This window comes from Notothenia rossii (assembly GCF_949606895.1).
Source record: "Notothenia rossii genome assembly, contig: scaffold_114, whole genome shotgun sequence".
Classification (NCBI taxonomy): Eukaryota; Metazoa; Chordata; class Actinopteri; order Perciformes; family Nototheniidae; genus Notothenia; species Notothenia rossii.
In genome coordinates, this window is record NW_027640278.1 from 56,714 (window position 1) to 69,546 (window position 12,833).

Here is a 12,833-nt window from a genome sequence, read left to right on the forward strand (position 1 = left end):
TAACATGAACGTGCCGGGCGGCGCGGTCCCGTGGGTTAGATGCATGTTCATAATGCAGAGGGATATAACTCTCAGAATAACGTTATTAGCACATTTTTACAATTTGAGGAACAAATATTTTTTATTAGGGCTATACAAGTGTTCATTCTGGGTGGTTTATTTAGTTTAAAAAAAAATTATCCAACGATTTACAGACCATTCTTTCCCCATGTAATTCAATGGGAAAAAGTGTTTCCGGGCCCAGCAACCTAAAGGAAGTGTAGTACCGCCGTTTGGCCACGACGAATATTCTACTCAGAGTCCGGCGCACTTCCTGGGGGCTTGCTCGGCCCCCACTGCGGAGAATAAACAGAAGGGTAACCATGACAACCATTCTTCTTCGCTAATTTTATGCCACTGGTCTGTGGTCAGGCCTGGGAACCGACGGGAGACACTGGACTCAAGTGTCTGCCTCACATTGAGGGGAAGGGGCATTTCCCCTTTGCTCCCGCTCCAGTTTGTGATTCTGACCATGTTCTCATATGTTTCAAATGGCAACGAACATATCCCGCTATTAGAATGCAATTTTTAAAACGGCAGGCAGTTACAGGTGTGTGTGTGTGTGTGTGTGTGTGTGTGTGTGTGTGTGTGTGTGTGTGTGTGTGTGTGTGTGTGTTTTATGTGCCCATCCCCCCATGAGAATCACACGTAGCTCTGATCACCTATGATAAATGGGCCACACCTAATCGCTGGCTATTCAGCCACAGAGCTCCCTCTATGCAAATCATACTGTAGACGGTGTGAAAGCAGTGAGGCCTGTGAAGACACCATTGCAGTAGTCGAGTCTACTGAAGATACAAGTTTAAAATCAGACCTGTTTTTTAAATGAAATCTGACGGCAGGCAGTTAGCTGTGATCACCTATAAGGCTTGAAGTTACTTCAGATGCTGAAATATTTTTATTTTTCAAGTATAAACATACAGTATACAACAGATATACATGGATACAAATTATAACATCACATTTATGTTATTAATTTTACAAATAGGACAGAGGGTGCAGCACAAACAGTACGAAACAAATAGAGAGCTTTCTGAACATCAGCAGGAGAGGACTCTTTCAAGACACTAGTAAATACTGAAATGAACATTAAATGTCCTCTTAAAATGCAAGTTTCTTCGTGACACTTCCAACATAAATGGAATTCTCACTAACCTAAAAGATTTTATTTTTTTAAAAACATGTCACTGTAGAGACACAAAATACTTGAACAAATGAACAACACCAAATTGAGCTCACTTTCTACACTCTTTGATGATCTACCTCCTACCTAGTTTGTTTTTTAGTCCATGTATTTTGGCAGAGGCTTGGTCTGGCTGTATCTTCATAACAACCCTCTGGATAAACTCAAATTAATATTTCATTTCCAGAGTATACTGAAGACTGAAGCAATATATTAGTCCAAGAAGCACCGCAAAGCCACATCTTTCAGGTTGTGGAGCACAATTGTCTCCTCGACCACAACTGCCACATTGAAAATCTGCTGAGGAAAGGCATCCCATTCACCTTCGTAGCCTATGAGCAGACCAACTTGCATCACCTTCATGGCTTCCTCGAGAGTGTCTCCATGAGCCTTAAAAAATGAGAAATAAAAGTGAGCTCAGTGTACTACAAGTACTTTTTCTCTACAAAGCTAATTAAGAGGCTTCTGCTATAAACATAGAAGCTAAAATCTACAGTTCAGTGTAAAAGTGCAATGTGATGGAACATCATTTCAACTGCCTCTCTTTTCACAGTTTGAGCTTTAAATTTATTTATATTATTTAATAGTTATGTTTTCTTGCTGTTTTTGTTTATATTAAATGCATCATTCTTTATTGCAATTATTTTAGTTAAATTAAGGTAATTGTAAACATTACTTTTGAAGGAAACTTTGGGCACAGGGTGATTTGGGTTGATTTATGTTAAAATGTACAATTACATAAAGTAATTCAAGACAGTTATGATCTTACATCACACATCCTGATGACATTTTCCTGATTTTCGCCAGACATGTAGTGTGATAGTCCCAAGAGAGCAGCAGTCCTCCTCCTCTCATTTGTGTCCTGCAGGACAACAAATGCAGTGGGATATAAACATTTGTAGGAAACAAATGGTGGCTAAATTATGGTCATCAGCATCTCCACTTACATCTTTCTCAAGGCAGTCCAAAAGGCCTTTTAGTGCCAGCTTCTTTCCAGTCCTGGATGCACCATTGTAGACCTCCAGCAATGCCAGGCCATCAAGTCCATCCAGAAACGATGAAAGCAGGTCCGTAGTGACAATTCTCTGGAACTCTGCCTGAATCTGAGGAGACACAGACTTATAGAAAATATTCTACCAACAGTCTGCAACTGTGCATGTTGCCTTCTCATGTAACTGGAAAACCTGCACAACTTACAAGTCCACTTCATCCAGTTGCAGCAAAACGGAAATCTTTGAAAATCTGTCTGTAATAGAGAACACACATTTAGGTACATTATGAAGCAGGCCTTAATAAAGTAATAAGAACTGAGAACATGACAAAGAATAAGATGCACACAATTACAACAGTCACGTTGCCCATAAACTACAAGCCTTGGCTTTCACAATTACAATATTATCCCTGAATTCATATGATAAAGACTTAAACAGTACTTCATTTAAATAAATAAACAACTTGAAATGTTCATCTTTGATTGATGAGGCATATTCAATCTAATAAATTCATGGGATGCGTGTAATAATAACAGGGAAAGGTTAGTGTGCATCCACATAGAGCATTTTTGTGTCTACGTGCATGCCAAATATATCAATGAAAAAACTATTATTTGTTTTAACCAAACTTAAAAGAAATTGTACAATGGTTGTAATTGTTGATTATTTGCTTGCAGTTATTTTCCATAGACTATTCAGTGGATTATTATTGTTTTTTTAGTAATAACTTGACTACCTCTGAAAGCAGAAGTTTAGGAAAAATTATTGTTCATGTATAAATATTATTTATTAATAATAATATAAACATTTAACAATTACAACCATTGCACATCTTATTTATTATTGTGGGTGAATAGTAACCTTTCCCTGTGTTATAATTACATACATCCCATTAATTTATTAGATTAAATAACAATAATCTCATCAATCAAAGATCAACATTTTTAAGTGCCTTGAGCACCGACTGTTCCCGCTGCTAGAAACGACTGATATTAAGACACTTCAGTGCGCAAGTCACAGAACGAAATGCATTGTGGGACATGTAGTTTATGGGCACCATAGTTCAATAAAATAAACTAAATATATTCCTTTCTTTTCTATAAAATATTTTCTAAAAAGCAGAAATACAAATTTGTCTCCATTTCAAGAGTGGAACATAGCATTTGTACGCAATATAAATGCTATTTCTGAACACAGTTAGCATTTTACTCGTTCAATGGCGCGAGGCACCCCCTCTGTATCTGGGCAGGTTTAGTGTGAGCTGAACCAGAAAAACGTTGCAAGGATAGAATCACTTTAACACTTGTTCGGCCTTAACAAAAAACAATCTTCAAGTCCCCTATACTTATCCACAAATGACATCCATTTCAAAGCCATGGCGGGGGCTAACAAGCTACAATTCTTAGCCGAACAGAGAGCCGGGACACGGCTAATTACTGGCAGGAACACACACAACCTCACCGAAACACGTTAATTTAGCTTAAATATTTAGCCGAACAGAGCCGGGACACGGCTAATTACTGGAACGAACAAACAAAACCTCTCTAAATTGAGATACAAATATAGGCAGTTACCATTTAAACCTTTTAAAAATTCATAAGCGTCATACATAAGAGTAAGAATACTTGAAACGTATTTATTTAATAAAAGTTTAGATAATCATAATCCTGTAAAGTTAGCTTGGTTAACCGACATTTTCATAACACTGCCCTGAAATAAAATCTCTTTTATAAACATTCAAACACCAGTTAGGTGTGGATTTAACTCCATTTAGCTACTTTTCGTTTTGCCTGCAACCATTAAATATGCAACCACTCACCTGACTTTGCCTGTCCGTCAGTGGTTCACCAGCCGAAATCACTGTCATATCGCTTCACAAAAACGTATTCATCCGCCGCTTAGCTTTTCGTAGTCATCAATCTGTCCGGTGGAAGTTCTTCTTTTGATAATGGCGAATCAAACTCTGTGGTTCACTTGCTGTATATCGTAACAAAATTAAAAAACTCATGTCCCTGTTAAATGCATTCAATTAATGAAAACAACTATGAGACCGGGACTATTTTCACCGGGCAGGAATATGTCAACACTACTGCCATGTTAAGAGGCCATGGAAAGTTTCAGAACATTATTACACATCACAACTCACTGTTCAGTCAAATTGACTTCATAGAATGTAGAGGTCATTGAACTGGCTTACAGAGCTGAGTTGACATAATAACAACTTATGAAATTAAGTAGAAATTGCATCAATTGATATGTTAAGTGAAAGTAACTTAAAGACAAAAGTTTCAATAACTTAATGATCAAATCCTTTTTTACAGCAGCTCCATAATATAACTGGCAAAAATGTAAGAATTTCATGCATCGGCCTACAGTGGGAAAATGGTTTAATCTGTTGGTATAGAGCAGTGGTTCTCAAAGTGGGGGGCGCGCCACCCCTGGGGGGCGCAGAGGCATGCCAGGGGGGGCGCGAGAGACCAGGAGGAAAAATGGTTAAAAAAAAATAAATCATAATTTGACAAATTATTGATTCAAAAATAATATGATGCAGTACAGTACTATTACGTGTTGAGAAATGTATCCATAGATCTCTTAATTGTGCTCTCAAAGTGCACCAGATTGATGCATTTAACTTCAATATTTAAAAATAAATCTTCCCGGGGGGGAGCTTGCCCCCGGACCCCCCTATGTGAGGTCCTATAAAAATAGCACTTTACCCCTGCTTACACCTATATGCCGTGAGCTGATTATCGAGCCTTCATTGTAACAGTAAAAAATTCCACTGTAGCGACCGGTACATTAATGGGAAACCCTAAATGTTTGAGCACCCTCTATGAAACGTCAAGCTACCCCACAGCACCCCCAAAAGAAATCTCTGGCCGCCACTGAGCCGAACTATTTGTGTTGGGGGGGCCCAACATTTTTTTTTCTCCAAAGGGGGGGCCTGACAGAAAAAGTTTGAGAACCACTGGTATAGAGTATAAATATCAAATATCACTACTTTTCTTCTAAATGAAATGCTGACATTACAAAATGCATGGTTTAATGTAATGTAAATATTTACATTATTATTATGATTATTTAATATATAAAGACTATATTTTCAAATGCTCTTCAAAGCAGTGTCTGTCAACTACGAAAGGCAAGATCATTTCTGTATTTGTGAATGAAGCGCCATCTCCTGGTTAAAACCTGAAATTGAAAATCTGGCAACGCCCTCTTGGAAAATAGTGGGAGGGCTTAATATTCCTCTATACTGGTTTTAAGCAGGTCGTAGGCAGGAAGCTGTAAACTGGAGTCTGAAATGAAGTGCTACTTCTGTAACCCTGAAAAGTATTATCATCTGAAATTAATCATTATATTATTCATATTAAATACATATTTTTACAACTTGTATTTAGAAATACTCTGTTGTAATTATTGATCCATAAATGTGTTCATCCATTCAATGTGGCATCTGCTATAATGGGGTTAATGCAGTGGTTCTCAAACTTTTTCTGTCAGGCCCCCCTTTGGAGAAAAAAAAAAGTCGGGCCCCCCCAACACAAATAGTCAGGCTCAGTGGCGGCGCCAGAAATTTATTTTGGGGGTGCTGTGGGGTAGCTTGACGTTTCATAGAGGGTGCTCAAACATTTAGGGTTTCCCATTAATGTACCGGGCGCTACAGTGGGATTCTCTACTGCAACATTCCCCACGCATATACACAGTGAGACAGTTACAATGAAGGCTCGCTAATCAGCTCACGGCATAGGGTAAAGTGCTATTTTTATAGGTGGTGTGTGGACCTCACATAGGGGGGTCTGGGGGCAAGCTCCCCCGGGAAGATTTATTTTTAAATATTGAAGTTAAATGCACCAATCTGGAGCACTTTGGGAGCAAAATGAGGAGATCTATGGATACATCTCTCAACACCCATATGAAACAGAACTGTAAACAGATTTACTTTTTCTTTATGGATATTTTACAAATCACCCTTTTAAACGTTATTCTTGTTTTACTGCCATATAGTATTTCATACCTGTTTTTCATTTATTCTCTTATATATAACTATAATGATCATATAAACATGTGCCTCAGAAATAATTGATTACATTAATCGTGACCAAACCGTTTGAGACCCACTGAGATAACTTAGACTAAAGTGAACTATCTAAACACTGAGAGTCCTTTAGCTCAGGGGTTCCCAACCCCCGGTCCGCGGACCGGTACCGGGCCGTGGAGGTGTTACTGCCGGGCCGCGAAATGGCTGTGAGTTTATCGTAATATTTTCAGAATTAGATGATCACAATGATAACATATTTAAAAATATGTTATCATTGTTCATTTATGCACAGAGAAAGTTACCGGTGCGCCAATAGGAAGTGGAGCACACAGGGGACAACCGTTTAATCGCAGACTGTTATGTTTATGTGGGGAAGTGGCCGTGCATACATTATTTGAGATATATTTCGAACTCGGACTTCATTTTAAGGACATTGCGGCCAGGGGTGTAGAGCTATTTTTTTTATTTGTAAAACCTCCTTCACTTCATGAAATGGCTGCAGCATCAGGAGGCAGCCTCTGAGAAGTGCAGCACCAGCGTGTACACACAGCCTTCACTGTGTTCCCCACTGCAGGCTGCTACGTTTCACACACACACACCGAACGGCCTGATTATTACCCCTATTAATCGTTGTATGAAGGAAATGTCCGGTAACAAAGGCACATGATGTGTGTGTGTGTATGTGCTCTGCTCAGCTCCGCTGTGTGTGTGTGTATGTTCGGTGTGTTTGTGTGTGTCCAACAATGGCATTTGTTTTCAAATTACCATGAACAGTAATTTACACACATCTGGCCAACTCCATAGGTATGTGGGTGTTCCCAAAAGAAGTTAGTTTAATCTTAATCTCGATGTAGTTCTAAATGCTGTCGGAGTGCACCGGAACGAACGCCCCGGTATGACGTTATTATGGCTGGCAAACAAGCCTAGGGGTCTCCCTGACATTTCAGTTATATCAATATGTGTACAGTGGTCCTAATTTGTTTTGATTGTATCCTGGTTTTAAACTTTGTTAATATGTTTTGGATGCATATTGCTCTATTATTTGTTACATACAATGTAACAGCCTGATATTGCCATATTAGGCTATATTATATTATATATTATATTAATATTTGTAAAGCGGTCCTAATTTTTTGTTTTAATTGTATCCTGGTTTTAAACGTTATTAATATGTTTTGGATGCATATTAGTATTTCTTCAGGCTGTTAAAAACAATTAGCCTCTGTTGCCACCTGCTGGTGAGTAAATATTAAAATCAGCTAAAATTGACAACCGGTCCGCACATTTTTTTAATGTATCTGCCGGTCCTTGGCACAATAAAGGTTGGGAACCCCTGCTTTAGCTCACTGAGTCTCTCAGTCTGACAGGAGAGGACCCTCCTCCACTTTGTTGTTGAAAAAGCTCCTTATATCCGTTAGCGTAGCTCGCTAGCACCAGAAGCTAACAACAACGATCCCCGGTACCAGTGCGCTCTCTCTCTCTCGCTCGCACACACAAAATGGCTCGTTCCACACACACACAGAGCCGAGCTTTAATGAAACACAGAGACCCAGACGTAATAGTACTGCATCATATTATTTTCGATGAAATAATTTTTCAATTTATGATTTTTTATTTTTTTATCTTTTACATTTTTTATTTTTACCATTTTTCCTCCTGGTCTCTCGCGCCCCCCCCTGGTATGCCTCTGCGCCCCCCAGGGGGGCGCGCCCCCCCACTTTGAGAACCACTGGGTTAATGTATGATATTACTTAATAATACAATACATTATAATATGTGATATGATAATTATATTTTAGTTTTATTAATTTCTTATTTCATAGTTTCTCATTATTATTATTATTATCTTTATCGCTCATCTTATTTTTGATTTTATTAATCTGTGTGAATCTGTGCTATCCTGTTTTTCACTCTTACCCTGTTGCTGTTTGAACTACTGAATTTCCCCACGGGGATTAATAAAGGTCCATCTTATCTTATCTTAATGTATAAATTGATTTACTTCAATCTACTGTACTGTGTAAAAACACCCCAACAATATTACAAAAAATATACTGCATAAAGCAAACTATATACTTTATTTGATCTAAAATATTGATGTCTTTTCATTATAGTAGCCTGTGAAAACCATAACAAATAAGTGATTAAATGCTACAGTATTCAGCAAACACAACTGCAGAGCTGCAAACATTGCAAACAGACTAAGTTCTACAACACCCAGTTGTCTTTGTGTATTTGTGAATGAAGCGCCATCTCCTGGTTAAATCCTGTAATTGAACAAATGGGGAAATTTGGCAACGCCCTCTAGCAATTTGGCAACACCCCATTCCACTGGGATCCGCTGGGCTTTTGACTGGGACACACCCATGTGAGTCCTATCTGGAGTGCTACATCTGTATGTAGGTGCTGACGCTGTTGGCGGTTCTAGTGTTAACAGAAATTTAAATTATATATGTGTAATGGCAAATGCCATATATGATTTTCTTACCCGGAATTCTGCCTTTTTGAACAGACTTTTTGTTTGAGTCCTAGCTACAGTGGGGCAAAAAAGTATTTAGTCAGCCACCAATTGTGCAAGTTATCCCACTTAAAAAGATGAGAGAGGCCTGTAATTGTTATCATACCTCAACTATGAGAGACAAAATGAGAAAAAAAATCCAGAAAATCACATTGTCTGATTTTTAAAGAATTTATTTGCAAATTATGGTGGAAAATAAGTATTTGGTCACCTACAAACAAGATTTCTGGCTCTCACAGACCTGTAACTTCTTCTTTAAGAGCCTCCTCTGTCCTCCACTTGTTAACTGTATTAATGGCACCTGTTTGAACTCGTTATCAGTATAAAAGACACCTGTCCACAACCTCAAACAGTCACACTCCAAACTCCACTATGGCCAAGACCAAAGAGCTGTCAAAGGACACCAGAAACAAAATTGTAGACCTGCACCAGGCTGGGAAGACTGAATCTGCAATAGGTAAGCAGCTTGGTGTGAAGAAATCAACTGTGGGAGCAATTATTAGAAAATGGAAGACATACAAGACCACTAATAATCTCCCTCGATCTGGGGCTCCACGCAAGATCTCGCAAGATCTCGTGGGGTCAAAATGATCACAAGAACGGTGAGCAAAAATCCCAGAACCACACGGGGGGAGATAGTCAATGACCTGCAGAGAGCTGGGACCAAAGTAACAAAGGCTACCATCAGTTACACACTACGCCGCCAGGGACTCAAATCCTGCAGTGCCAGACGTGTCCCTCTGCTTAAGCCAGTTCATGTCCAGGCCCGTGTGCAGTTTTCTAGAGAGCATTTAGATGATCCAGAAGAGGATTTTTTGGTAAAAACTCAACTAGACGTGTTTGGAGGAGAAAGAATGCTGAGTTGCATCCAAAGAACACCATACCTACTGTGAAACATGGGGGTGGAAACATCATGCTTTTGGCATAGGCGGAGTTTGACATTTGCGCTTGGGGGGGCAAACCTTTTTTACTGACGTCACTCAGTACACAGTCCCAACTATTTCGTGCTCACCGCACTGAGTATGACTTTTCCACATATGAACACAACTCGTCCCGTCATGCACGCCTCATGCCCGCCGTACACACACACTCATATGGAAGGGGCGGTCACTCCCCCCAACAACAGTGCATTACATAACTGTAAAAAACGTATCAAAACTGTGCTTATCTTATACTTATTTGATAACTACTATATCCCTTGGTGTCCTACCTTAGTTCAGAAGTAGACGCCGTTTTTTACGTTCCGCAGATACGTCCACTATCCCCTCAGGTGACAGCTGTGCGGTTATGTCGTCCTCAATGTGAAGAACCGCAAGTGAGGAAAATCTTGTTCCTCCCATCGTTGACCGCAGCCAGTTCCGAATTCTCCTCATTGCAGAAAAACTTCTCTCAGAGGTGGCAGATCCGATAGGCAGAGTCAGTGCCAACTGGAGCATCTTGTATAGATTTGGATAGCTCTCCTTTTTAACAGTCTTTCGGAGATGCTCAAGTGCAACAGGTGCGACAGCAGAGGCTGTAACAAGGTCCATCTCTGCTCCAAGAAGGAGAGGGTGAATTTTGAGCAGCTGTGCGTATTTTTGTACGAGAGGTTCAATTCCTTTTTTCTGACATTTAAACACTGCTCCACATGCTCGTGCCAGCTCTATGGACTCTCCCGTGAATCGTCTGTCTAGTTCGTTGATGAGGGTGTCCAGCACAGGGAGATAGAGGTGCTGCTGATATCCAGCTGTATCACTCTGTGACATTTGTGCGCCACTTTCATCAGTTTCTCTTTGGCCCAAAGTAGTTGTAACCAGGAAACTGTCGAGGGAGGTCGGGGGTTTTGTAACCCGTTTTCTTTTGGGTGCAAGGGGACCCGGAGTCTGACACTCAACATCTGCATCCCCAGGTACTGGCACGTTGTTGTCCCGGCAGAACTGTTTCACTGATCCCCACATATTGCTCCACGTATCTGCTTGTCTCTGAGATTTGAAGTGCGCCTTCAGGTTGTCGGTAAGCGCTGCAGCTTCGGAGAGTGTGCAGCTGGAGGACTGTAGGGCCTTGTGCGTAACATGAATCACACGGAGTATGTCTTCCAATACAATAACACATGTAATGAAAGACATTCTGGTCATGTGGGCATAAAGGCCACTGGCCTCCACAGACCACTTGTCTCCCTCGTCACTCATTTCTCTCAGGCACCCTATAATTGCAGAGTAGTGAGTTTTAACGGAATTCACAGATCGCCACTTGTACGCCCATCTTGTCTCACTTGGCTGTATTATTTCAGTTTGTTTCAGATTCAGTGATTTCTGCATTTCAATGAATCGATGATGGTTTGACGGCTCTGCAAATACAGAGTAGAGTTTGTCAATGACGTTCAGGAATGTTTTCACGCTGCGGTTGACAGCACAACACTCCATAAGCACCAGATTTAGTTTGTGTGCCATGCAGTGCACGTACACTGCGTATGGGTGGGTCTCTTTGATGCGCTGCTGCACACCAGAAACGTGACCAGACATGACGGAGGCACCATCGTAACTCTGGGCAACAACTGGGATATGTTTCAGTCCACACATCTCAAGTCCTTTGTTTATTGCTTCCACAATCCCAGCCGCGTTGCGAGATGCTGAGCAATCAATAAAACACAAAAAACGCTCCTTGATTTCAAGCTGCTCTGCATATCTGATACATACTGATAATTGTTCCGTTTTGCAAGACCTGGCCTCATCTGCAATTATAGAAAAAAATCCAGTATCCTGCACTTTCTCTTCAATTTCTGCACGAACTAAGTTAGCGCATATGTCAATGACTTCGTTCTGGAAATCCAGGCTAGTAGCATTGAAATAGTTGGACTGCATGTTTTTAAAAGCAGAATCATACTTGGAGAAAAATCCACAAACCTCAAGAAAATTTCCACGCTACTCTGACTCGCTTCCCTCCCGATGCCCACGAAAAGGCAATCCGAGTTTGGACAACAGCCTCACAATATCAACAATTTTGCACAAATAAGATCTGTTCTTCTCAACAGAATCTTTGTGGCTTCGGGAAAGTTTCGCTGCAATAGATCCAGAAGATGCAGTCACTTTATAGTTATCCCATTTAACCATGCAGTTCAGATGGGCCTGGGATTGTGCATGTTTCTCCAGTTTGCTGCTTAGTTTTTTCCAGTCACTCAGGCCCTTTCTAAAGGAATCCTCCACACCGCTGTCAGTCTGGAAGTGGCGGCATGAAAAACAGAAGACGGCATCAATTCGTACTGAATATTCCAGCCAGGGATAGTTCTTGTAATAGTACGTGGAAAATGATCGTTTCGTTTTCACAAACATTTTTGAGGGGAAATCGGATAAAGTAGGCTGCTTGGGACAGCTGTGCTTTTCCCCAAGATCATCATGACCCACTGACGGCCCCGGTGCCGGTGGTCTCCCTGCTGTGGGGTTAATGTTAGCTGGTCCTGCTAATCCAGAGCTCTCCGCTGTGGGGCTAACATTAGCTAATCCAGAGCTGCTCGTTTGCGTGTCTGCCACTTGACATTGTGACGGCTGCTGGTTGGTAAAGTTAGGCTCAGTCGGTGGCTCTTCTGTTGTTGAAGCTGAAGACGAAATAGGACGTTTTAAAAATCGCCGAATATCCATTACTGCTAATACAATAGCTGAATCACTTGGATACAAAAAAAAAGGGAGGGAACTTTTGTCCTTAACCTCACGTCACACACACACACACACGTCACAACCCTTTATATATACAGTCTATGGTCACAACATGCGACTGCTCAAAAATGAAATTATTTCAAACAAACATGATATCATTCAGATTTGTATTGTAACAATCATTTTATTACATCTATTAAAATATTTATATATACAAAATATTTGTATTGGAACAGTTTTAGACTTAGTAATGCTATAACATATTTCAGCCACCAGGGGGGGCATTGCCCCCCCTGCCCCCCCGCAAAATCCGCCTATGGCTTTTGGGCTGTTTTTCTACAAAGGGACAAGGACGACTGATCCGTGTAAAGGAAAGAATGAATGGGCCCATATATCGTGAGATTTTGAGTGACAACCTCCTTCCATCAGC

At 40.5% G+C, this 12,833-nt stretch overlaps 1 protein-coding gene and 1 long non-coding RNA gene across 2 annotated transcripts in view; one reads left to right on the forward strand and one right to left on the reverse strand.

The window, feature by feature from the left end:
• The window catches only part of LOC307026859 (next to BRCA1 gene 1 protein-like), a 131,648-nt gene that overhangs the window by 55,235 nt on the left and 63,580 nt on the right, over window positions 1-12,833 (forward strand). The window lies entirely within an intron of this gene.
• LOC307026861 lies at window positions 1,033-3,492 on the reverse strand. The gene is made up of 4 exons (XR_013804471.1): window positions 2,420-3,492; window positions 2,170-2,325; window positions 1,992-2,084; window positions 1,033-1,612 (listed from the first exon to the last, which is right to left on the reverse strand). It is a non-coding gene; the product is annotated as an uncharacterized lncRNA (long non-coding RNA).